The sequence below is a fragment of the Acinonyx jubatus genome, chromosome A1 (genome assembly GCF_027475565.1).
Source record: "Acinonyx jubatus isolate Ajub_Pintada_27869175 chromosome A1, VMU_Ajub_asm_v1.0, whole genome shotgun sequence".
In the NCBI taxonomy this organism is placed as follows: Eukaryota; Metazoa; Chordata; class Mammalia; order Carnivora; family Felidae; genus Acinonyx; species Acinonyx jubatus.
This window is the reverse complement of record NC_069380.1, coordinates 169,265,590-169,288,389: the sequence shown is the minus strand read 5'-3', so window position 1 is coordinate 169,288,389 and position 22,800 is coordinate 169,265,590. Positions and strand designations below refer to the sequence as shown.

Genomic DNA, 22,800 nt, shown 5'->3' with positions numbered 1-22,800 from the left:
ATCTTGAACCTGATCCAAACGTTGAGTTGCTAATATCAATTATTAGAAATTTTTCTAGGATTTTTCTTTGGTTCTTTCTCAAAGATGTAGGTTATTTGTGATATCTTTTGTTCCTTTGTTATGTACCCTCTTTTATTTCTTGAAATATATTAAACACTCATCTGATATCCTATAGATAAAAAATTTGTATAGTCTAACTCTGTTTCAACTCACTGTCACTTGTCTATTTTCTCCTAGGTTTTTTTTTTTTTTTTTTTTAGTTGTGGTATCCATTTGGGTCTGTTCCTCTAGAAAGGGTTATGTTTGGTATTGCTGGGTACTTGGGACACTGCTAACCCATGAACACTCTCAGACTATCCTATCCACTGCACATAAGATAGGATGTACCCTATTCTATATGAGCAGAGACTGGTGTTAGTAATTTTCAAGGGAAACTTTTCCCCTCATTTTATCCTTCTTCATAATACTTAGGCTTATTGTCTCTACTGGTTGTCTCTATAGGGTTATTCCCCCTTTCCTCACCTAATTCACTTACCAAGGATGTTGCCTTTCATGGGACACAACCTTACACACGGGTCATACATGGAAAGTTCTGTTTCCCACTTCACTCAGGCCTCATGTCTTATCTCCTGATTCTCATATGGCTCTAGGAAGCCTAAACTCTAAGCCACCCGGAGAGAGGTCCCAAGCAAATGCCAGCTCCAGAACTTGCTTTGTATTCAAGTTGTCTTTTATTTGTGGCCTCTGAGGACTTCCCCTATTTTTTAACCAACTCAACCATTAATTTAGGATGATATTTAAAAATATTTTATCCAGCACTTTTAATTATTCTGAATTAGGGGGTTTTCCTGCATATCTCTCCTGCCATATTTGCAGGCACAAAACACCTTTTGAGTTTCTTCATCAATTTGCTCCTTGAAAAATCATCCAGCTTAAGAACATCAGAAAGGCTTATCACTAAGGCTGCTTATTCTACTAATAACCTATGTGTAAAGGTAATAATTCTTCCCAAAATAATTTATAATTTAGAGAAATTCTCACCAAGTCTCTTTCTTAAAGTAACTTGGTCAAATTCTTTGGGAACCTAACAAAAATTATTCTCAAGTTCATTTGGAATAAGAAATTGATGAGAATAGCCATATCAGTTTAGAAAAATAGTAATGGTAGAGGACTAACTCCTTCTTTAATATTAAATGTTAAACATACTCTATTTTTTAGAAATTTTTTAATGTTTGTTTTTGAGAGAGAGAGAGGTAGATACAGAGCATGAGCAGGGGAGGGGCAGAGAGAGAGGGAGACACAGAATCCGAAGCAGGCTCCAGGCTCAGAGTTGCCAGCACAGAGCCTAACATGGGGCTTAAACCCACGAACTGCCAAGATTGTGACTTGAGCCCAAGTCAGGGCATAACTGACTGAGCCACCCAGGCACCCCAAATATTCAACATATTCTAATTCTATTCTAATATTAATATTAAGACATATTTTAAACTTTATAAGATAATTAAATCTGTATGATAATGGCACAAGTACTCATCTATCAATGGAATAGAAGATATAACTCATAGCAATTCTGAGTATATGTTAAGTCTTGATATGTCTTAAAGCAAACTTCCCAAATCAGCAGAGAAAGATGGGTTTAACCCACACATGTTGCTGGCAAGAGTGACTTGTCATGTTGAAAAAAAAAAAAAAGTTTTACTTGATGTAAAGCAAAATAAGGCCTATGTAGTTTACAGAATTAAATGGGAAAAAATGTTAAAAGAGCTATGTAAAAATACTTGCTTGATTATAGACAGTACTGAATAAACTTGAAAATCAATGGCTTGGAAGGTGGCAAGAAACTGGTTACAATGAATGATGAGGTAGTAGAGCGATTTATCTTACTTTTCGATCATGAGAAAGTATTACCTTTCAAAATAATAAATAAAATTTATTTTAAAAACAAAACCATTGGAGGGAGTAAGAAAATAATTGATAATCTTAATTTGGCAAAATTTTAAATTTCTTTGTCTTTAATAATTAAAGAGAAATTCCATGTATCATATTGGCCAAATTCTTATAATAAATATAATCATAACAAATACAATCCTTAATAATTAAATCATTCATGTTAATCCGTGTGAACGCTGAGAACCTAGTAGAATCAAAGGCAAAAAGAGAGATTTTACAAAAGAGAAACGTGAATTCTAAAACATACCAAGAAGTGTCAACACCTTAAGGAATTCAGTGAAAAATATTTTTGTAACCCTACTGATTTGTAATAATACTATTTGACCCCTAAATTTACAATTTACAATTTGTTTTTCTGATATTTATGTCGACTTTTTTTTTTCTAAAAGCTAGGCCTGTTTGTGTTTATAGAGGCCTTGTTTCTTTAATTTTGTACTTATTTTGGGAAAGTTGGGCTTAAATGTTTTTCTTAACAGATTTTTCACTGTGAATGTACTAATCATTAATGCTTAATGTGTTCGTATATAAATGGTGTGTTTGAGTAAGATGTCGTTTGTCTCTAGCCTGGTTAACAAAGACTTCTGTAAAATTTTCTCTGCACCATTTTATAGAAAGTACTGACTTGTCAATGACGGTGATACTGCAAACTGAATGGTAAATGAATGCTAATTTAAAAAATTCCTTTATGGGTCTGTTTTAGTATAAGCAGGATACCACCAGGTGGCAGTACAAGCAAAGGACAAAATCTTCACTGTAATTTGTAGTTACACTTTAACTGGAATGAAATGAGTAATTGAATATCCATATTTGAGTAGAATCACCCCATCTTCCTAGGTGTTTTTAAAACCTTGTTTTATACTATTTTTTTAGAGGTTAGGTTTTGTTTTTTGTTTTGTTTTGTTTTGTTTTTGTTTTTAATCTGGTGAAGTTGGACAGGAAAGACCTGTTTTAATATGTTACTTTGAGTAACCCAAAAGAACATCTTATGGCTTCCAGTCCAGACGAGACTGACACATCTTTAAGTGGTAAGATTACCTATGCCACAGAACTGTATGTCCTAAGCCAGTCAGTCAGGAGAGTAAAGCCAGTGCTTTAGTCAGGAGCCAGCCTGCCAGAAAATATACATGGCAATTGGGGTTGAATTATTCATAGATGCTTCTTTTGTGGGTTAGACAGCTCAATCTGTCTAAGTATTTTTTTAAGTCAGGTATGACTTGATTGCAGTGCTTAGTCACATATCTGGAAATAAATAGTTGCTAGATAAAAATATGATTTTTTATTTTTATAACTAAATATATATATGGCATGTGTTTCATGTCCATATATTTCCAAGGGTATTTTTAGAGACATCTGTTTCCATATCAGTAACTTTGCTCTTTCATGGTGCTAGAGTCTTTCTTTGGGGAGCAGATAGAAGCGTTGGAGGATGTTCTGTAAGACAGGCGCTCCTCAGGTACATGGAATAGCTCAAACAGCTCAAAACCCAAAGCCTGGCTTTCTAATCAGTGGCTTTAGTTATATTAATGTTAATATTTGTTTTAGCCACTGAAAGAGAATTTCCAGCTGCTCCATTAGAGATATGAAGTCTCTCAGCTGAGTAAACTAAATCCTTTGTACTGAGGCAACTTGAAAGTGAGCATCCATGGATGTGGGGGGATCTGTGAGAAACCATAGAGAGCCCAAAAAGGCCTAAAAGACAGAAGTTTGAGGATTCTTATCCTTCAAACTTTCAAAAGGAGAAGAAGTGACTTCAGTAAATTATAATAACAAATGTATCAATTCTGTAAGATAAAATAAATGATTGGTGAAACAGCACCATTTATTCACGAGAAGCCAGACTAGGTTTAACACCCATCACAGCAAACTTTCCTTTTTAAACAAAGTGTCCAGACCTCCAGAGCTGGGAAGGGTGGAAAACCTAGAAATCTGATTTGAGCAACACACTTGACAAGGTCTCTCAACACACCTTTGGCTGAAGTGAGGTATAAGTGTCATTATGTATATTGATAATTGATTAACTATCAAGGTGGTGCTGTTTAATAGATTGACGTCAAGTGGAGGGATGTTTCTAGGGATGTCCTTGGCCTTTATTCTTTAATACTTTTTATTAGTGATTTGGATGAAGATGTTGAAAGCATTCTTACAAAGTTTGAGATGATATGAAGTTAAAGAGAATAAATTAAGTGGTCAAATAGAGTTCTAAAATCTTAGGCTAGTTGAACTTGGTGAGTGCTAGAAGAGTGATTTTAAGGAGAATATATATTAAAAAAAATAAGAGGATCTATGTAAAGGCCACTACTTGAGTCCTAAAATCAACAGCATATATACAGGGTAAGTCATATCTTAGCTGTAGCACATCTAGAAAAGACTTAAGGGAGTGTAGTTGGCAGTGAATATAGTATAAATAAGCTGTGTACCATGACTGTCAGTAAATATTAATTTAGGTTTTATTAAACAAATGTGGCATGGCAAAGGAGAGAGGAGATGTTCCCTCTTCTACTGGCTGGACCACCCTGTCTTCGATTTTGGGTGCTGTACCTCGAGTGGAGCATTGCTAGGCTAGGGACTGTTCAGGAAGGAGACAAGCAAGATGATAAGAGCTGCAAACACTGTTATGAAGGGCATGGCTGAAGAAACTGAGTATTAGAAAATACTACATCAGAAGATGGAGTAACACTGGCTTCACATATTTGGAAGTCTGCATGTGAAAGAGGGATTAAACTTATTCTGTGTTCAAATCAAAATCGAGGGGGTGGAGACCTTAGACAGTTTTGCATTTCATGTAATGACCCTCTGATGGTTGCAAGCAACCCCAGATAGGTACAGACTATTTCAAAAGATGGTGACTTCTCCATTATTAGAGTATTCAAGCATGGAAATGTCTTAGCAACTGATAGATAGTTGAATGAATTTAAAAGTCCCTTCCAATTCTCTGTTTATGGTTATTTTCTTAACCCATTATTAAGCTAAAAAAAAATCCTTAAGAAAAGGCATCTTTGAGGGATGCCTGGGTGGCTCAGTCAGTTAAGTGTACCACTCTTGATTTCAGCTCAGGTTATGATCTCACGGTTCATGAGATTGAGCCCCCATTGGGGTCTGTGCCAAAAGCGCAGAGCCTGCTTGGATTCTCTCTCTCCCTGTCTCTCTGCCTCTCCCTTGCCCACGTGCCTGCTCTCACTCTCTCTGTCTCTCAAAACAAATAAACATTTTAAAAAGAGAAAAGGTACCTTTGAACATTTCTCAATATTAATTTATCTCATTAATTCTAATATATGTTTTTTTTTCTTCTCCATGTCTTTAGTTAGCAGAGGCAGTATCAGATTTAAAATGTGACCTTTATTCCTGTTGTCTCAAAGATATGGTCAAAGCCCCAATGCCAAGATAAACATAATAGGTACCAAGTGCTTCCAAATTCTAAAGTTACTACCTAAATGGGTCATGTCAAATGATTGGGTAACCAGTTCTGCCTGTATTTAGCCCATTGCTTACCTCTGAGGTTGGAGTTGAAGAGTTGGTGATGAGGACTGTTTGAGAGACTCATTAGTGTGCCGTAAGATACCCATCTCCCCATGGGGAACTTCTGGGAGAGCTTGACATGTATGCCTTGGAATTTGGGAGACTCAAGGACAGTGATACTCACTAAGAGAGACTGGCTGAAGTTACCCATACCTGGCAGTAGCTCAAAAGAGAGAGAGACCTTTGGTAGAAACAATCTTCTCCACCATGAAAGGGGTGTAGCAAAGGTGTGTGTTTCCCTAGACCAGAAGTGGGGTTATTTTTAAGGGCAAGAAAGGTAGAGTAACCTAACCCCACAGGCCTGCATCTTAGGAAGATAGCTCAGGGGAGCCAATTTAAATTCAATAAGATGTTGGAATTTTGATAGTAAACAAGAGACTTTTAACATACGTAAGATTATTCTTGCAACTTAAAGGGATAGAGAGAGCTATTAGACCTTCCATTCAAGGGTTTAGAAAAGGAGTCCAGAAAGCAGGTTTGAAGAGACAGTGTAGAAAAGAATAAAGCTGCTTTCTGCTTGGATCCTGTGCAGACCAACCTAATAAATAGATAGTGGGAATGCCAGAGCCGTGGATTCTGGTTGTGGGCTTTCACCAAATAGCAGTGTTCATAGGTTCAAGTCACCCACCTCTTTGGGTCCCAAGTTTCTTCACTTGTAGATGATCTCCTGCTTTGTTTTAGCTATGTAGTTCTTTTTCAATTTCACTTCACAATCAAGATACACAATATATGTCTTCTATACGTATAAAATTTTAGTATTTATAAATATTTATACCCAGAACTTCTTTCAGAAAAAAAATTTCATTAGGGGATCTCCATTTTCTTTCAGCATACTGATTGTGTTTTGTGCCTAGATATAGTGTTGTTACCTTCTGCATTTCTCTAGTAGTTTTCCTCTGCTAAACTTTATATAGATAAGCTTTAGTAAGATACGGCATTTTGAGCACATATATTTTAAGAGTTTTACCCATATTAATTCTGCTGATTCAGTTTACATGTGGTTTTTACATTTTATAGCTGGAAAGTCACAGGCAAACTAAATTGAAGGAGATAAAAGGAATGTCAATTAAATACAATTAAATATTAAAGAACTCCCCAGAACTCTTGGAATTCATGAGATAGTTCTGCATGTTCTTACTCATTGTGCAACAAAAAATAGACTTAGTTTGTCTTGAATGTTAAGTCTCTTCATAATAAAACTGCTCTGTAAGGTAGGGTAATGTAACTATAAATTCCCGTCAGAGTCTCTGACATGCCCTGGAAAGGGTTGGCACAACTAAATCATTGCTTTAACTAGTTTAGTTATTTAAAATTATACAGTAAGGTGTGTATTTCAGTTCAAATGAAAATGAGCCACTGATTAGAATATCATAAAATAAACAAAATGAGAAGGCAACATTTATCTTAATCTGCTCAGTTCTTTGCTGGAATTCCTCATTTCTGGGTTGACCTCTTGAGCAATAGCAATAATTTGTTATAAATTAGATCGTGTACTTATTAGCTTTGAATTTTAAAGACATTCAGTCTTTGTAATGATACTGAATGGAGGATTTTTGAAATATAGCACAATACATGGATTGCATGTTTATATATACAGCAGCATCTATGTCATACATTGAACTAGAACAGCGCAGCAAAAGCAAAAACCGTGGCACCCGTGACTCCAAAGCCTATAACTTGAGATATCTTTGCTATTTTCACCCAATTTGGATTTAAATGATCTCTAAGTTTTCTTCTATCTCCACAATCCTATGATTAGTTCACAAGAGACATCATCTTTAAAGCTTAGGTGTAAATTCAGCCATGGCAGCTTACGGCTCTAAAATCTCAGTATCCAGAACACCAAAAACCTTGTTAGAATGCAATAGAATAAGAGTAAGAGAATGGAAAGTCAAGTGTAATACAATGCCTTTCCTTAAAAATACATGTGCATTAGTTTAATTTCCCTTATGTTCCCAGAGCTGCTCCACATCATGGTGGTTAAGAGACTTATAAGGAGTGTTTACAGAGAAAGAAGTCAACAAAGAGCACTGAATTCTGTTTCTGAGGGCAGGTTATTTTTCTTCCTTACACAGCTATAGACTTCCAAGTCCACAGATGTAGGCCAGTGGTAATAAGAGGCAACTGTACATGTCATGAATTAGAGGGTGGCAGCAGCACATGTTATTATTCCAGGCTTCTGGCAGTATTATTTTTGCAACTCAGCACATTTCCTCTTTTTTCCTACTCTTTTAGTGCAGTCTCTACTGCTTCTCTTTACACAAGGATCTACATAAGACCTAATGGGGTCAGAGAGCCTCTTCCCCCTGGCCATTGTGATTGGTTAAGATATGACTCATGACCCAAGCTAGGCCAATGAGAGCCCTGGTCTGAGACTTTCCTATAGTGGAAAACTGCTTTTGCTTTTGAGTTCCTGGAGCTGGATGAGTAGCTGAGGATGGCTAATTTTATCATTCTGTGGAGCAGGCCTTCTGCAATTGTCAGAATGAGGCCTACACTGAGAGAGACAAAGAAGAGAGGAAAGAAATGGTGATGTTGTTTGAGGTCTGGCTCTAGTTCTGTATGATGTTAGCTCTAATAAACCACTCCTTTTTTGTTTAATGTAAGTTGATTTGGATTTCTGTCATTTGTACCCTGCCTGATACAGATTTCAAACAGAAATATTAGAAAACACCGTCTTTTGGAATGTTACTTCATAAACCTAAAAATACAGATGATTTTGGTATGATAATAAAAATAACTGCAATTTATCAAACATCTACCAGGTGCTAAGCATGGCAAGGAGTACATGATGTGTTTTGTGTTATTTTCAGTTAACCTTCACAACAACCTATATAGTATATGTATCAGTTAGCTATTGCTGGGTAGCTAATTGTCCCCAAACTTACTAGCCTGAAACAATAAGACTTTAGTTAACCATGTCTGTGGCTTGGTTGGGTGATTCTTCTGGTTTAGAACAGGCTCAGCTGATCTTAAACAGGCTTACTCATGCATCTTCAGTAAGTTGGCAGATTTCTGGGAACTGAGTGGTTTGGGATGACCTCATTCATAGGTCTGGAGTTTGGTGGTCTTCTCAGCTGGGCCCCATAGGAGTGACTGGACTTATGTCTCCAGCAGGCTAGCCTGGGCTTGTTAACATGCATGTCAGAGGGTTCCAGGAGAGTGAGTGAAGGCAGGAAGTCCTCTCAAGGCTCAGGTGAGGTACTGCATCTTGCTACTTCTCCTGCATCCTATGGACCAAAGTACAAGGTTACCCTCATTCAGGGAATGAGGTAATAGTCTCCACTTTAAAAAAAATTTTTTTTAATGTTTATTTATTTTTGAGAGAGAGAGAGTACAAGCAGGAGAAGGGAGATACAGAAGAGGGAGATACAGAATCTGAGGCAGGCTCCAGGCTCTGAGCTGTCAGCACAGAGCCTGATGTGGGGCTCAAACCCACGAACCATGAGATCATGACCTGAGCTGAAGTCGGATGTTTAACCGACTGAGCCACCTAGGTGCCCCCAAAATCTCCACTTTTAATGGGAGGAGCTGAAAGTCAAAGGGAATGGATATAAGGAGGCATGAAAAATGGTAGCACAACTACTTTACTAAAAAAGGTATTGGGTGCATATACTTCAAAAGTTAAGAAATTTATTCAAGGTCATATGGCTAGTAAGTAGCAGCGATAGGATTTGAGCCTTAATCTTCTGACTGAAAATCTCACTCTTTCAGCGTTTTTCTATTCTTGCTGATTGATCTATGTAGTCCAGATGTCACAACTTAATTAGTTTCTGAAGTCCTTTTCTTAGATCACTTTTGAATGACTTATCAGTTATTATGAACAGTTTATTATAATAAAGGTATTAATTTTCTGTGAATAGGTTATTCTTGAGCCACTCTTATAAGTATTTTCATTCATATTTATAGCCACAATAAAGTTAATATTTTCATTCTTGTATCATGGCTATGATTTGAAATACCAGATGTTATTTTGGGAGAATGGGTAAAATAACTTGGAGTATCTTTTAAAATTTTAAACAATATTTAGATGTAGTGAGGAAACTATGTGTTCAGGCAAATGGGAAGCTGGAACATAAGGAGATCTGTAAAATGGGAAGAAGACTGACAACAAATGGAAGAAAGCAACAGTGGACTTCAACCCTGTAGGATTCTAGGGAGGGTAACGGTGGCAGTAGCTATCATTTACATTGAGGAATCTTATAGCCTGGTGTGAAAGTCTTCATGAACAGTCCAGAGTCAGCCCTCTCCAAGGATCCTCAAAATGATAGAATATGGGGAAAAGAAGCAATGTACTCAGAGCCTGCTATTGCCGTGTAAGACTTAGATGCCCTACGTTATGCCTCCCCGCAAAAAAGTTTAGCTTAATGCCCCTCTGGCATGCCTAGTTTAATAGTCTGAGTGTTATAATTGTTCCTCTAGAACAGTCCAAAGGATGTTGGTGAGGGAGGGGTGTGGTCACATAGGCAACTTTGTCTTATGAAATTCAGTGATTAAAATGGATGATCACTGTGAAGAAAGGAAGATTGGAAGAACATAGAAAGAAACAGATGGTGGGAAATTAAAGAAGATAACTGCCAGGAAATTTCTTCCTGCAATTGAAGTAAGGGCTTCTCGCAGAAGATAACACTAGGCAAGTAGAACTGAACAGTTGGGAACTTCTCAGAGATCATTTGATTTGAGGTGGGATGACTAGAACTTACATTTGGGATATAGGCGTGAGGAAAGGGAGTGTTCATAATGGTTCAAATGAGACAGGAAGAGGTAAAGAAGGACAAGTAGGAGGACATCTTTGGATTGGTAAAGAAAGCGCATGGTTTTATGATTTAAAAACTGGCTACTAGAGGAAAAAGTGATTTGTATAGTTTTTAAACATTATAATATCTTATATCTTCGCTTTCTTTTCAACATTGGTAAATATGTCACTTTAAACAGCACAATATGTTCTAATTTTAGAATCTGATGATGAGGAAAAGATGAGGTATGAGAAGAACAGTGTGTATTTTCCTCAGAGGGAAAAAGCCAGGGATTGCACTCTCCCTAATGAGTTTCCTAAGTGGTTTGTTTGTTTTTAAATGTTTATTTATTTTTGAGAGAGACAGAGCATGAGTGGGGGAGGGGCAGGGAGAGAGGGAGACACAGAATCTGAAGCAGGCTCCAGGCTCTGAGCTGTCAGCACAGAGCCTGACGCAGGGCTCGAACCCACAAACTGCAAGATCATGACCTGAGCCGAAGCCGAATGCTTAACCAACCGACTAAGCCATCCAGGTGCCCCAAGTGCTTTATTTTAAGAGGGTTTGCATGTTCTGTGTTCAGAAGCACAGAGAAACTTGCAATGGAGAATCAATTTCCTGTTTTTTCTGTTAATCTCTACCTGACCCTGGATGACTCTGGAAAGAAAGAGTGGTCATTCTACCAAGTCAGTGAAGTTTGGTCTGTAGTCAGGGCTAGATCCCAGGGCTGTGGAACCTGACATTCCTGTACTCCATGTCTGTGGGAATTTGTCCATATCTGACTGTCATCTAACTGCAGACTTTTCCCCCTATACCAAAAAGGTGCAGAGTTCTAACCACAAGAGTGAGAATTCTATATAAACTTGAAATCACTTTTCAACATGAACCATTTGAAACAATAGATCCCACTTTATAATATTAAGGAAAATAACCCAAGGAAATTAAAAGAAAGCAGATCAATGTTCATTAGATAGGAATGTATCTCAGAAAGGAGACCAAAAAAAAAAAAGTTGGGTAGGGCAACTCCACATAATAATTTTAAGCTTTTAAATCACAGGTTTGAACTGTAGGAATGCCTTTGTTGATAAATACAGAAGAAGGATCAACCATTGGAACTATTTATCTTGCATTTGTTTAAAGCACTGAATAAATTAGAGCAAATTTTGTAGAGTTTGGAAATGTGCTGTGATGTTGAATCTGTAAATATATATATATATATATATATATATATATATATACGCACACACACATACATACATACATATTGACCCCTTTCTTCTAAATCTGTAATTAAAAAGGGTAGGAAAAGTAACCAAACATAAAAGTAAATTCACATCCTTCACTTCCAAGTTCTGGTTGAAGATATTTGAAAGAGCAGGATGGTTTTCCATCTTTGGTAACTTAGACATACTTACAAAAAACAAAATTATTTCAAGTGTCTTCTGTAGTATTGTTATTAATCTAAGTGTTATTCTTTACAAAATTATAGATAACAGCTGCTGCCAGTGTTGTTGTCTGCTGTGCCAATGTTGCTGTCCTCAAAATGATGTCTGTGGATACCTCTTTTTACTATTTCAGTCTCTGAATTTTTATGTCAAAAGCCAACTTTGCTTAAATGTTAACTATTTTTTTAAGTATGATTTATTCTGGAATAATTTTATGTGCACAGAAAATTTGCAAAGGCAATATAGCAAGTTCCTATGTGCACTTCATCCATCGTCTCCTAATGTTAACATCTGTAGTAGATTGAATGGTGGCCCCCCAAAATATATGTCCACAAACTAACTCCTGGAATATGTGAATGTGACCTTATTTGGAAAAAGAGTCTTTGCAGATGTAATTAAATTAAGGATCTCAAGATGGGATTGTTCTGGATTATTTGATTGGGCTGTAAATCTAATGACAAGTGTCCTTATAAAAGACACACAGAAGAGAGACATACAGGGAGAAGTGGAGAAGCCTTGCTTGCTTGCTTGCTTATTTATTTATTTATTTATTTATTTATTTATTTATTTATTTATTTATTTATTACTGATGTCCCTTTTTTGTTCTAGGATCCAGTCCAGGACACTACATTGCATTAGTTGTTACATCTCCATAGTCTCCACTGGTTCATGATAGTTTCCCAGTCTTGTTTTTCATGACCTTGATGGTTTTGAGCAGTACTGGTAAGATACTTTGTAGAATATCCCCTACTATGAATTTGTCTGCTATTTTTCTCATGATTAGACTGGGTTATGAGTTCTGGGGAAGAATACCACAGAGGTGTGGTGCCCCTGTGGGGAAAGGGCAATATATATCCACATGACTTATCCCTGCTGTTGTTAGTCTTGATCACTAGATAAAGTGGAGTTTTCCAGGTTTCTCCATTGTAAAGTCACATTTCCCCTATCTATACTATATTCTTTGGAATCAAATCTTTAAGTTCATCCCTTCATGGGAGATTAATCTACCTCCTTGTGATAGGGAGAAGCTAATATGTATTATTTGGAATTTTTCTGTAAGATACATGCCTTCCTTCCTCCTTTTTTTCAATAATTTATATATATCAGTATCAATGTATGTATACATTATAATCCAATTCCACTTTATGATCTAATGCAACATTATTTTGTTACCCAAATTGTTCTAGTTTTTATGCCTATTATTATTGTTATTAATTGATTATATTGTATGATATTAGTTTAAGCTTTCTTTTTGTTCTCCAGTCTACTAGGTATCTATTACTTCATAACAAATTACAGCAAAACTTAGGGGCTTAAAACAAACATTATTATCTCACAATTTCCATGGGTCAGGAAGTCTGGGGGTTGCTGAACTGGGTGCCTCTGCTCCCTCACAAGGCTGCAGGTTAGGTGTTTGGTGGAGCTGTCATTTTCTCAAGACTTGACTGGGGAGGATCTGCTTACCCAGTCTCACACACATTATTGTTGGTAGCCCTCAGGTCCTTGTTGGCCTTTGGATGGAGACATCAGTTCCTTGCCATGTAGGACAGGAACAGTCCTAGAACAGCTCATAACATGGCAGCTGGCTTCCCTCGGAGGGTGGCCAAGAAGGAAATTACAGTCTTTTTGTAACCTAATCTTGCAAGTGACATCCTACCACTTTTGCCATAATGTATTTGTTACAAGTAATCCACTAGTCCAGCCCACACTCAAGGCAGGGATGGGGGTTATAGAATGCCATTCTGAAGAGGAAGAGATGGTAATCACCGGGGCCATTTTCAAGGCTGCCCACCACACTCAGTATTCCACTGTTATATCCACTCACTTCAGTTGATTTGAATGGGCAGAGGGAGAAGAGAAGGGGGAAGCTTTGAAAAGCAAAACCACCGATGGATTAAACGTTTTGCTCGCAGTAACTTTTGACAAGGTGTCACATACTACATGGCATCTACCTCTTATTATTATTGATTTGTACATTTATCTGCTTATGTGTTTAGGAGTATATGACATGTAATTTCAAGCCAAATGTGATATTTCTGACCCCAAGTTGTGGTCTACTTGAGATTTTTGGAAAACATTTTTTTCTTAATTAGCACCTGTGCATTTTTAAAGCTGTTTAGGCCCAGCCTCCTGAGCATCAGTCCTACCAGGTGTTATGTGAGCAGAAGTGGAACAATTAGTCATTTTAATTAAGCTAAATGTAATTACTTTCATAATCTTGAGTTGTTCATATTGAATTCCATCAAAATTGCCTTATGAAGCTGGGGAATTATGAAGAATTACTGACAAAGGATACTATCAATAATTTTTCCATTTGTATTGAACTCACTTTTAGTTTGGTCCATCTACCTTTAAATGAAATCATTTATTTGTTTCTTCTAGTAAAAAAAAAAAAATTCATGCTCCCTGAAGAACACTTGAGAGTGAATAAAAGCCCAAAGGAAAACAACAAAAGAACACTCCAAATTATATACCATAGTGTTAACATTTTGATGCACAAAATTTCCACATTATTCTTATACATACATATATATGTGTATATATATATACATATACATATATGTATATATATATATATTTAGCACCATTCATCTCAAATTTGTGGAATATTTAGAAATATATTATGCGTATTTTCCTAAATAAATTATTTTTGCAAGGACTCATTTGACTCACCATTATTATCACTGAAAGTCCAACACATGGATTTTTGCTCTGTGATCAGAGCAGTGCCATGTAGGACAGGAGTGATCTGTGATCAGAGATTATTATCACCTCTGCACTCATCCAACAAGCATATACTGACTTCTTACTATTGGTCGGTAACTGTCGTGACAACACAATGAGAGAGATCCTGGCACGGGGAGAGCACCAGCCAAGTATTTGGAAAGCTCAGTTTTCATTTCAGCTTTGCTACTAATTGGCTCATGTCCTTGGACTAATAAAAACCAACAGCTAACATATACTGAACATTCACTTAAAAAAAATTTTTTTTAAGTAAGCTCTAGGCCCAACACGGGGCTTGAACTCATGACCCCAAGATCAAGAGTTGCATCCTCTACTGACTGAGCCAGCCAGTCTCCCCTCTACTGAACATTCACTATGTGCTAAGTGCTGCTCAAAGCCCTTCACTTATACTTTCATGTTTAATCACAACACCTCAGTGAGGTAGATACTATTATAATTATGCTCATTTTACAGAGGAAAAGATTGAGGCCAGAGAGATTAGGGAACTTGCCCAACGGCACATAGCTAGTAGGTAGTGGAGCCAGCATTTAACCCTGGTAGCTAATTCCAGAGCTTATATTCTTAATCACCACTCTATACTTTTGAAATGACTGTGAGCACTTGCTCTCTGGCCCTTAGTTTCCACATTGGCAGAATGAATAGAAGTTGTCCTAAAAGCAGGTGATCTCCAATGTCATTTGCTTGTTTGCAAGTGTAATAGGATTTCATCATATGCATAATTAACTTATTCAACTTCAGAATTTCTTTAAATGAAGAGTGAAAGCAAGAGAGAAAGAAATTGAAAGAAAAAGTTTAAATAATACAGAGGATTGAAGTAGTCAGCAGTCAGTGCAGGTTGGTCAAAACCTATGGAAATAATGTATGAATGATTTAATTTTAAAATTATTCTTGTCATTGACAATGGAAAGAAATGTATTGTTCTGGTGATCAGGTATATTAGTGGTGATAGATTCATCCACATTCTTGAAGAATAAATTGAAGAATTAATTGAAGTGAATGGTGAAACACTTATAAGTGATAAATTGGGGGGGGCATAAAATCAACTTGTAGTTGCCAAAAAAATTGCACACTATAATTTTTAACCAATGTATTTTTTAAAGTTTATTCATTTACTTTGAGAGAGAGAGAGAGAGAGAGAGAGAGAGAGAGAGAGAGAGAGAGAATCCTAAGCAGGCTCTGCATGCAGAGCCAATGTAGAGCTCGAACCCATGAACCATGAGATCATGACCTAAGCTGAGACCAAGAATCAGCCACTTAACCAACTAAGCCACCCAGGCATCCCTAATCAGTGTATTTTAAGGATAGTTTTACTGTATGTGATTTTTAAAAAGTTACTGACTTTAAAATCAAACCTGGAAGTAAGATGTGAATCCATTTTAACAGATACCTACTCAAATTAAATTTTTTTGGAAAGATAAAAGTTTATATTAAAGAATCCAAAAGCCAAGATTCATTCTGGCCTCATGAGGAACTAGACTATGACCAAAAAACCATTAGGATCCAAGGTAGCAATTTCCTGGCTCCTTTTCTTTATTTCTCTGCTTCTCTATGGGGACCTGTTTGATTCTCTTTCCACACAAGCTTTCTTTACTTCTCCAGGCATGGGTGGAAAATGGTCATCCTACATAGTCTTTCAGGCCAAGCCCTTGGCAGGGAATGACCAGTGTTTCTGAGACTTAACTCCAAATGTTCTGGAGAATCTGCAACCTGAGATAGGTTTGTGAGACCCAAGATAGGGCTCTCTGCCCACTTTCCAGGAGAAACCATGGGGAAGGATCTAAATCCAGAACAGGAACTGCTACATGGTGTGTTTCAGCATACCAGCCACAAATGGCCTCACAGAAGTTCCTGAGTCACTGAAGCAGGGCTCATAAGCAGGGGAGGAAGTCACTGGACTCGCCCTGCAGACAGAAGTGAGGGAGGTCTTAATGGTGATGAGAGAAAACCAGACAGGACATTGGATGCCTTAGTAGGTGACCAGTAATAGCAGGGCACTGTGGAATCCCTGGGGACTTAGCTACAACCCAGGAAAAGGGCAGTGGGGAAAGGAAGAATGACAAAGGACCAGATATCATTTCTGCCTCTTAGTGAAATGGAGCTTAAAACAAAAGCTAGACTGAATTATAGAAAAATAATATTGTGTTGGTAGGACACTTGCTTTGAGGATCAAGACTTGTATGCAATACCCATGGAGGCCTGTCCGGAATTGCTGTGATTCCTCATGCAGCACATCCTGAAATACAGATTACTGATACTCTCCAGAATTAAGGCCAAGCCATTTGGGGCAACACTGTGATCCCATGCCAAGACAAGGTAGGTACTCAAGATACCAGTGATTTCAGGAAAACCAGGGGACTGTAGTGAAATTTAAATTGGCAATAGTTCTACAAAAAATGCTTTGAAGTTTTTGGGCAACTTGAGAGTGGTGGGGAGAAGGAAGAGGACAATTGTTAACCTTAATAAAGTTAATGGGTAGATCTGAGTTCTATGAGTACCAAGAAGGTAGTTAAAAAGGTAGGTGCATGATATGTTCTTTTCAAGGCATCTTTCTCAGACAGTGATTTTAGCCAGTGGATTCCGGAGAGGAAGGAGTGATTCCAGCAGCACCAGCTCAGGCCCTGACAGATGGCACAGATGGGCAGTTATCATAGCAGCTCTTTTGGGATCCCCTGACCCAGGCTGTTCTTAAGGTAGCTTCCAAGGCAGAAGGATCCTTATGCTCTGCCAAGTGGGTGTCCCTTTACTGTGCTATGGATTGATGCAGTGGCCAGGGCCACAGCCAGACATCTCTTGGAGAAGGACTCCTTAACAAGCCTTGAGAGGACGCTGCTCTGCATTGGAAGGTGGACAATTCTAAGACTCTGGTGAAGTACAAGAACACCCCTATTTTGTTTTGTTAGTAGGAAGAGAAGAATATTTTAATGGTGAAATTACCTTAAATGAAACCATCAGCCACTAATACTGGAGCTAAGGCCTACTCAGTGAAGGTAGGAGGAAAGCGTCTCAGAAAACTTAGAGGACAGAGAATAGAGCCATTTTGTACCTTCAAGAGTCTGGGTTCAGTAAACCCTCATATCCCTTCTTTCTCCAGACCTCTAAAGCTCAGAGATCTTAAAGATTTTAGGCATGAAGTTATGGTGGAGAGTCAGGTTGGGGAGCCTGGTCATACACCTGCTGCCTTATTTAAGTCAACAAAAGCTTTCACTTCTTTTGTAAAGTGAGTCCCTCAAGGCCTCCTCTCAGTTCAGTGGAAGTGATGGGTGAATTTGGGGGGCAGGGAGCCAAGGGATTATTAACGAGGGATGGAAGAATTTCCTGGGGAACTTCAGATAGGGAGCATTATAAGGGGAAGAACTCACCCATGGTCTGTTCTCACCTTTGGGAGCCTGGGGGAAATAACACTCCTGTGGTCAGGGGCTGCTTTGTGCACAGCAGTTCTCATCTGGGATTTGGACCCAGCTCTCAACCTGTGGTACGTGTGTGTTCGGAAGGGTGCAGTTGGTGAGGGTGAGGAGTAACACCTGCAGATAGAGTACATTTACAGGGCTATAAATATTTAATTTAGGAAGAAAATATTGTGGAATAGTATCTTTGAGATTTATTATTATATATTTTTTGGCACTTCCTTTCCTCTCTCCATTTGGAGCAGATGGTCAGCTCTGAGCTCATCACCTCAGGAAGGGAAGTGACAGCATAGAAAGAACCTCTCCAGAGTTGTGTTCCAAACCCTAAGTCCTTAGGGAACTAAGAGTATTTGGGGTATGGAAAAAATATTTAGAAAGAGTAGGAGGAAGAGAATAGGACTTCCCTCAAGATTAGAGAAAGATCCTGTAGGCTGGAGGGTGAGAAGGGGAACCAGTGGAGCCTTCGAGAGGGGCTCTAAGCTCTGGTGCCCCAGTGCCGTTCTGGGGGAATGGCTATGTGGAATGCCTGGCAAGTGGGGCCAGAAGAGCCTCTCATATATTCCTATGCTCCAGGGATCTTGAAGCAGCAGTTTCTACACTGGGATCTCTGGACTGTACGTTGTCCCACCTGGCCTGTGGTCACCCGTCCATGCTGGTGTCCACATTCTCTCTATCCTTTACATTTAGCAGTCTTCATGGCCCCTTCTGCTCAGGTAGCTCTCTCTGCTGTTTCTTCTATGCCAGGCTAGAGGAGATAGGAATGTTCTGTGCCTGTGTACCATGCTAGGACACAGGCATCTGTGTGAGGCTGTCAGCGTCCCATCTGCCTACATGTACCTCAAGGTCAGTCTCTGTCTGAAGCCCTGATACATCTCTGAGGTCTCACTCTGATACCTGGTATTGGGACTTTCATATTTTTATGTTCCTATTCATCAGCTCTCCTTGACAAAAACCATAATGAGGCTCAGAGAAGCATAAGCATTGCCAAAAAGGAAAAGGAACTGTTTTATAAGAATTTAAAGGTTTATACACTCTCATATTGCAGATTCTCTCTGAGTTACCTGTCCTGTCCCCATGGACTCATGACAATCAATGATGGTCTTCTGGAGACTGAAAATCAAGCTGAGAAGTAGACAAGTTTCTCCTATAGTATGCTATCAAATGCCATATTGGGGCCCTTGGGTGGCTCAGTTGGTTGAGCATCCAACTTTGGCTCAGGTCATGATCTCACAGCTCATGAGTTCAAGCCCTGTTTCGGGCTTGCTGCTGTCAGGGCGGAACCCACTTTGGATCCTCTGTCCCCCTCTTTGTCTGCCCCTCCTCCACTTGCTCGTGCACACGTGCTCTCTCTCTCTCTCTCTCTCTCTTCTCTCTCTCTCAAAAATTAAAAAAAAAACATAAAAAAAAGAAATGTCATATAAAGCTCCTGCTACAGACACTTAAATCACATCAATCTTTTTTATTAAAACAAAAATTTTAATGTTTATTTATTTTTGAGAGAGAGACAGAGACAGAGTATGAGCAGGGGAGGACCAGAGAGAGAGGGAGACACAGAATCCAAAATAGGCTCCTGGCTCTGAGGTGTCAGCACAGAGCCTGACACGGGGCTCAAACCCACAGACCATGAGATCATGCCCTGAGCTGAAGTCAGATGCTTAACTGACTGAGCCACCCAGGGACCCCACATCAATCTCTCTTCAGAGTTTAGTATGACTGGGGTCTGCAGTAGCCTGTCACATAAAACAGAGTTGCATATTATTCAGGAGCTTGTTTGTGAAATCAACTTGACACAAATATTCATAGTGAAAATTACCTTAAAACCTTCTCCTTCTCCTTCTCCTTCTCCTTCTCCTTCTCCTTCTCCTTCTCCTTCTCCTTCTCCTTCTCCTTCTCCTTCTCCTCCTCCTCCTTCTCCTCCTTCTCCTCCTTCTCCTCCTTCTCCTCCTTCTCCTCCTTCTCCTCCTTCTCCTTCTTCTTCTTTTCCTTAAAGTAATCTTTATGCCCAGCATGGAGCTCAAACTCACCAGAGATGAGTTGAACTCTCCTGAGATCAAGAGTTGCGTGCTCTACCCAGTAAGTCAGTCAGGCACTCCTCCCTTAAAATCTCATTAAATCTTCAGTTGAGCTCCATATGAAGTAGGTGCCTTGAGTTTATGGACAGTGTTGTTTTAAGGTTTCTTTAAATTCTAGAATCACATTCAGTGTGGTGAGATGCTCACACTATGAGAGGCACATTGAAGGAAGAATAGTTTACGTCTCTCAGGTTAATTTGAATTTGGGGTGTGAATGAGAATGTGGGGCAAAGATATACATACCTTTTATTATAATGTACACATTATTAGATTTATGTAATTCCTTTTTGGTAGAGCAAATATAGAACTATGTTAGACATAGCTTAAGGTACCAAGAACATAGCTTAAGGTACCAAGATCTCAAGGGGTATACAATTCTACTCCTGAGATAATTAAATAGTAACGTAAGAAGTAAATGGCAGCAGTAAATAGTCTCACAGTGGTCTCACACCATCTCTTCACTCTGGATCATTCACTGTGGCTTCATTCTTGGGTTTCATGTATTGGAAATATGTCCACCAATACTACAGGTCTGTATCTTCCCAGGTTATGCCCAATAAAACAGAGTTTGTCTTTGTCAGCAGTTCTAGAACTTGTATCTCATCAGATCTGATTGGTTCACATGCCCATCCTAAACTCATCATCACCTTAAAGTAGAGATTAATGGTAAGAGAAGGGGGGTAGAAGGTAATTGTTTGATTGATATGATTTGATTCTTGCATACCCCTGGAGACAGGGCTGGAGTTAATTTCACTATAAGCATTTACACAGAATAAGGAAGAAGTTGTTTACCAGAGGAAAATTGGGAGAATGCATCTTGAAAAAGGTGAATGGATAGTGGGAAGTGAAATGATATTCTTTTTTTTTAAATTTTTTTTAATGTTTATTTATTTCTGAGGCAGAGAGAGACAGAGCCTGAGTGGGGGAGAGTCAGAGAGAGAGGGAGACACAGAATCAGAAGCAGGCTCCAGGCTCTGAGCTGGCCGCACAGAGCCCAATGAGGGGCTCAAACTCACAAACCGTGAGATCATGACCTGAGCCGAAGTCGGTCGCTCAACCGACTGAGCCACCAGGTGCCCCTTCTTTTTTTTTTTTTTTTAGTTTATTTATTTATTTTGAGAGAGAGAGAGAGAGAGAGACAGACAGACAGACAGAGCGTGCGAGCAAGTGAAGGGCAGAGAGAGAATCCCAAGCAGGCTCCACATGGTCAGCACGGAACCTGATGCAGACTCGAACCCATGAACTGTGAGATCATTACCTGAGCTGAAGTCAGACACTTAACTGAGACTGAGCCACCCGGATGCCCTGAGAAATGATCTTAAAAAAGTTTAAAATGTTGGAAATTTCTGGGCAGAAGAATGATATTCCAGCCTTAAACAATTGGGAAAAGGAAAGTGGGATGAGGGAGAAGTCAGATTAAAGAAGCAAGGGGCTAAGTTGGAAGGAATTGAATTCAAAGGACAAGGGTCATGCTGGGAAAGACCTGAATAAAACATAGAATTCAGAGGCAGGCAATGAGGAAGCAGCTATCTTTTGGGTCCCTGTTTGAATTTTGGGGTGAAGTTGTTTTGTATTCATCTGTCAGTCTTAGGTCCTTTCCCTTCTGGAGTGTTCACAAAGGCCTGAGACTTCCAGAGCAGTTCACCACAAGAACTGGCATCTAGATGAAAGGTTTTACTTATTATGATAAAAAAACATTTCTGGGGATTATTAATAGAGAGATAGTGGTTGTACTTTGCTCTTTTACTCATTTTCTTTCTTTCTTTCTCTTTTTTTTTTTCTGATTAGGGTAACTATTTGAAAACCATGTAAAACAAGGGCAAAATTACGTCCCCAAAAGATCACTGGAGCTTTCTCCTATGTTTTTTGCAACACAAAAATGAGATTAATTGGAAAATGACAGAATCAAAGATATGTTTCACTTGCTTTAAGCAAAGGCCAGCTTTAATATAGAGCATTTGTATCTTTCATTCGGAAAACAATTATGAGCTGATTTATATATTACAGAATTCAGTTGCTGCTTAAAACCATTAAATTATCCCATTGAATTCCTGCATAGCTCCTTAAGAAACGTGTAAAAGACAAAAACAAGAACATTTAACATTTTAAAGCATACATTATCAGGTGAAACTGTTAATTTCTTGGCAAGGTCCAGATTATTATTTCGTTTAGAGATATATGTTATTATTGTGTTGGAATTGGCAGCAACTTGGACTGAGGCCTTTTATTAAAAAAAAAAAATTAAGAATGGAAGCCTTTTTTCTATGAGAGTGTTGGTTAGCCTTGCATTTGTTTTGGAGATCTAATAGCTACCATATGTTAGACCTATTAAATGAATGATGTAATTTAGGCTGCCTGTTGTCCTGCCAACTGCTCTGTGCTGCCTCCTCATTTTTAGCATGTATTACTCCAATATGTTCATATATCACCCAGCAGTAGCTTCTTATACAATCATGTTAGTCCTTGGGCCTTTAACCCCATTCATCATCATATATAGGCTCTGTCTCCTTCCTTTCAGAATTGAAACTAATGAAAAATAATGGTAAACCTTGGCAAAGAGTGTGCTTCCAGGAGAATAATCAACCCAATATTCTGGCTCATGGATAGAAAACCAAGGGGAGTGTTGATATTTAAGACAAGAGCACAATGTATGATTAAGATAATTCAGGCTTCTCCACGACATGAAAGACAGAAAAATGTTTTCTCTTTTGTGAAACATTAGATGGTACATTTCTCCACCCTAGTGAGCAGGATGATAGAATGAGAATGATCAGAGCAAAAAAGAATAATGTGTTATATATTAAATGCTCTTTGTATGTGCCACCTCTGCTGGCTCTTATCCAGGAAGATAGTAAGTTCAGTCTGGGTATCTCAAGTATTTGTGTAGCTATAACCCATGTATTTTCAATTTTATAAATGGGAAAACAGAGAGCCA

At 38.4% G+C, this 22,800-nt stretch overlaps 1 long non-coding RNA gene across 1 annotated transcript in view; it reads left to right on the top strand.

The window, feature by feature from the left end:
* Positions 1 to 22,800, top strand: part of LOC106973158 (uncharacterized) — a 196,546-nt gene that overhangs the window by 13,036 nt on the left and 160,710 nt on the right. Inside the window, exon 3 of the long non-coding RNA XR_008300091.1 lies at positions 12,254 to 12,367. This is a non-coding gene — a long non-coding RNA (uncharacterized LOC106973158). The remainder of the gene's footprint in view (positions 1 to 12,253; positions 12,368 to 22,800) is intronic.